Genomic DNA, 4,632 nt, shown 5'->3' with positions numbered 1-4,632 from the left:
CGCCTTCCTTGCGCTCCGCCTTCCTAATGTCACTGCTGGATCGTGAGAGGTAAGCATGCTGGCTTCTACTGAAACGCCCCTTGTCATCACACGCCCATCCCCAGGGGAGACACGACCCAGGCTCCGCCCCTTTGGGCGGAAGCCCCGCCCCTCGGAGACCGCTACGAGTCCAGCTGGGAGCCCTGTGCCCTGACAGATGTCGCCGCGCCCCTTGTCAGCGGTAGCTCCACCTCTCCTCGCTCCTCGGCGGGCCGCAGCTCCACCCGCTGACACCGAAAGTTCAGTTCAGCCGTACTTGGAACCGCCGGGCAAGGCGGAGCCGCCCTCTGTCCCTCAGCCGCCCTCCTCCCCTCGAACAGCCACTCTCTCTTCCCGAGACTTCTTTCCGAGTCGAGGGCTTCACATCCCGACGGCTTCCAGGGAACCAGCCCTGCAGCGGGGTCAGCGAGTGCCTGGGCTTTCGGGAACACCGCCCAGCGTCGCCGCCCCTCTCCACTCACTTTCCCTTTCCCCCGCACCGCCGTCAGAACGAGGAGGAACAGAACCAAAGCGGAGAGCGGCAACTCACCCTCCAGCCGCTCCACACGCCGGGCCCTGGACGCTCGAGCGCTCCTGGGCCCCTTGACGTTCACTCCCCACCCCCATCCCAGTCGGGGACTCTTTGTGCAGAGCTCCGCTGAGCCACATTAATCCTAAAAGCACAGTAGAGCTCCGCTGAGCCACATTAATCCTAAAAGATGCAGTTGTTTCAAGTGGAAATATGATTTTTTTTTTTTTGAGACGGAGTCTCGCGCTGTCGCTCAGGCTGGAGTGCAATGGCGCGATCTCGGCTCACTGCAACCTCTGCCTCCCAGGTTCAAGCGTTTCTTCTGCCTCAGCTTCCCGAGTAGCTGGGATTACAGGCGCCCATCACCTGATGCCGGGCTAATTTTTGTATTTTTAGTAGAGACGGTTTCACCATGTTGGCCAGGCTGGTCTCGAACTCCTAACCTCAAGTGATCCGCCTGCCTCGGCCTCCCAAAGTGTTGGGATTACAGGAGTGAGACACCGCGCCTGCCCGTGGAATCTGTTGAAATCAGTGTTCTACAATGTTCTTTTTATTTATAGGTTTCATCTTAGAATCCTAAAACTTGTGTAGGATGAGGCTTAATCTTATAAGCAAAGGTATTCAACCCTGCCACATTCCACGCCCTGTATTTACAACAAAAAATATAACACTGCTTTACTCCTCTGGAATTAAATTACTAATGCATACTATCTCTACAAATGATTTCGAGAAACCAATGTAATGTTCTAATAAAGATGAAAAAATAGAAAGTAGTTTATAATAAAATATGTACTAATATCAAGAAAAATTTTAAAGTAACAGAGTTTTCACAATGCGAATACTCTGCCACCAATACAATGCAAAACAAAAACTGCCCCCGCAAAATTTCAGTAGGCCCCCAAGGGGCAGTACTGCCCTCATTGGGAACCTCTTTAGACCAAGGAGGGGTCTGGAAATGCTTCAAATAGAGAAATTCATTCTTTTGTCTACACATTTAATGACAGGTTTTCTTTTGTTCGTTTGTTTTTGTTGGTTGGTTTGTTTGAGACGGAGTCTTGCTCTGTCTCCCAGGCTGGAGTGCAATGGCTCAATTTCGGCTCACTGCAACCTCTGCCTCTGGGGTTCAAGCCATTCTTCTGCCTCAGCCTCTTGAGTAGCTGGGATGCCCGGCTAATTTTTGTATTTTTAGTACAAACGGGGTTTCACCATGTTGGTCAGGCTGGTCTCGAACTCCTGACCTCGTGATCTGCTCTCAGCCTCCCAAAGTGCTGGGATTACAGGCGTGAGCCACTGCACCCAGCCGGTGACTAGTTTTTGTGTGTGCCACTGTATGCCAGGCACTGTGGGAGATGTACGGCTGAGTTAGGCAACATTCCTGTCTTCCAGGAATGTACAACCTAGTAGCCAAGCAAAAACAGGAGCTTGGCTACTGTCTCAAGTGAAAAGATGTCTCAAGTGAAAGGTAAGAAGAGACCCCTTTAGGGATGTGGAGCTCTTGACTGCAGCTTCTCATTTTACCCCCACTTCCTCCCTTGCTTTCTTCTTCCTCCTCCTCTTCTTTAGCACTAGTTTATAGAGTCACTCCTCCTCCCTATAAGCTGTCTCCCTGGTTCACTGCCCAATGCCAGCAGCCCAGAATTCTCCCAGTTTAGGGTCATGCCCACAGGGCAATTCTGTCCAAGAAAACACAGTGCTGAGAACAATATCCTTAGCTGAATTGCTGCCAATTACTTGGTATCCTTCTACAAAGCAAGACTGTTATCATCACCACTCAAAAAAAAAAAAAAGAAAAAAAAAACTGGTTGCAGACTTAAGCAATATGAATATATGTTTAGCATAGCAGATTGTGCCAGCCCACATAAATCTGCTTAGAGATCAGCCTCACAGAGTAACTTGTTTTTATTAAAATAAATTCATTTATAAAAATTGTAAATATGATGGATTTTAACAGCTGCGTGGCTCCAGAAGTTTTTTTTTTTTTTTTTTTTAACCATGGATTGGCACAATTAGAATAGTCTAGATTTTTTTATGCATATGTTTTGCAGTTTGTCATACTCAAACTGGTATGGCAAAACTTCAGTACTCTTAGAGATAGAAGTTGTTCAGCAGGTTTTAAAAAGCACAGTACTTTTGCTATTCAGAGCCTCTTCCACCTTTGGAACAGTGAAAAAAATATTGGTAGGAAATGAAGAGCTTTGGATAAAAAGTTCTAAGCTCTGGTGTCATCTGAAGAGGAATCGGCTTCCAACAGCACTTTTTGTAGTAGCTCCCTTCTGTTATTATTTTTCCTTTTTCTACTTTTTGTGAAAAAGTCTTTTTAAAAACATGATACCATGAAATAGAACAGTCAAAAAAGACATCAAACTAAGACACTTTAAACTTTTGACTATAGTTAGGCGGACTTAAGAATTTAGCCCTAGTGAAGTGCTCCCACCATTTTCTCTAATGGCTACATTAGAAGGTGAACAAAAATGTTCCTACTAAAACTAATTCAGGCTGAACAAACTTTCTAAGTCAGTTTGGGGGTCAAGCCATTTCCTGTTTCTCTTAGTGCTTGCTCTGTGAAAATAATAATGTTACTGGTAATAACAACAGTAAAAACAAGTCGATATTCTTGGTACTTGTGAAATTCCTTCCCTCCACTCTTTCCCTTTACTTCTAGCATAGGACCATATATAGGACTATAGGACTATAGATGCAAAACAAGGAAAACAGAGAGGAAAACTGATTTTCCAGTATTCATTCAAAGAGTAACACATTGATACACTTTATATTTTAATCATAGTGTCATCTGGGTTGATTCATTCATTGGCATGTAACTCTATATCCACCAAAACTTAGTGTCTTGGCCCAGGCAGGGTGCCTCATGCCTGTAATCCCAGCACTTTGGGAGGCTGAGGCAGGTGGATCACAAGGTTAGGAGATCAAGACCATCCTGGCCAACATGGTGAAACCCTGTCTCTACTAAAAATACAAAAATTAGCTGAGCGTGGTGGCGGGCGCCCATAGTCCCAGCTACTCAGGCGGCTGAGGCAGGAGAATCGCTTGAACCCAGGAGGCGGAGATTGCAGTGAGCCAAGAAGATTGCACCACTGCACTCCAGCCCGGGTGACAGAGCGAGACTCCATCTCAAAACAAATAATCCAAAAAACCTTGGTGGCTATATCAGCATGACTTCTAAGGAAAAAGTGGCAGTATATATTTTTTAACCTAAAAACTTAGCATACGAATAATCCTAGGGAACACCCTACCAGAAAACAACACTAGAGTGAGAAAATGCAATAATTCACTGTGTTTCAGTCTTTGCAGAGAAGTCTAAGTAGCAGTCCTTAAATTTTAACGTTCATGAAAATTATGGAGAACTTTCTTTAAAAATAGATTCTGGCCGGGCGCGGTGGCTCAAGCCTGTAATCCCAGCACTTTGGGAGGCCGAGACGGGCGGATCCCGAGGTCAGGAGATCGAGACCATCCTGGCTAACACAGTGAAACCCCGTCTCTACCAAAAAATACAAAAAAAAAAAAACTAGCCGGGAGAGGTGGCGGGCGCCTGTAGTCCCAGCTACTCGGAGGCTGAGGCAGGAGAATGGCATAAACCCGGGAGGCGGAGGTTGCAGTGAGCTGAGAACCGGCCACTGCACTCCAGCCCGGGCAACAGAGTGAGACTCCGTCTCAAAAAAAAAAAAAAAAAAAAAAAAAAAAAAATAGATTCTCAGACCCCACTCCTGGGAGAGTCTAATTCAGTGGGTCTTGGATGAGGTCATGAATCTACATTTGACATGCAGCTGCAGACTTTGAGAAATACTCGTCTAAACAAATGCTTATAATTAAGGAAAAATTTCTTGTAGAAATAACTAAGGGTTACAAACTACAAAAACTCTGAGAAGAGATACCGTTCCTAAAATTGTCAGTTGCGTAGACATCAACACTGGGAAGGAAATGCCTTCAGTCATTAAGAACTTTCGGACCCATTGCAGACTTTCCATATTCTAGGAAAGGTCATTAAACTCAGAGCACTTTAGATATGTTATCCCATTATATCCTCCTGGTATCTCTGTGAGATAGTGGGTATTGTTTGCAGTTAACAT

The sequence above is a fragment of the Rhinopithecus roxellana genome, chromosome 9, assembly GCF_007565055.1.
Source record: "Rhinopithecus roxellana isolate Shanxi Qingling chromosome 9, ASM756505v1, whole genome shotgun sequence".
NCBI classification, from domain to species: Eukaryota; Metazoa; Chordata; class Mammalia; order Primates; family Cercopithecidae; genus Rhinopithecus; species Rhinopithecus roxellana.
The sequence above is the reverse complement of the archived record's forward strand: the minus strand, read 5'-3'. Positions refer to the sequence as shown.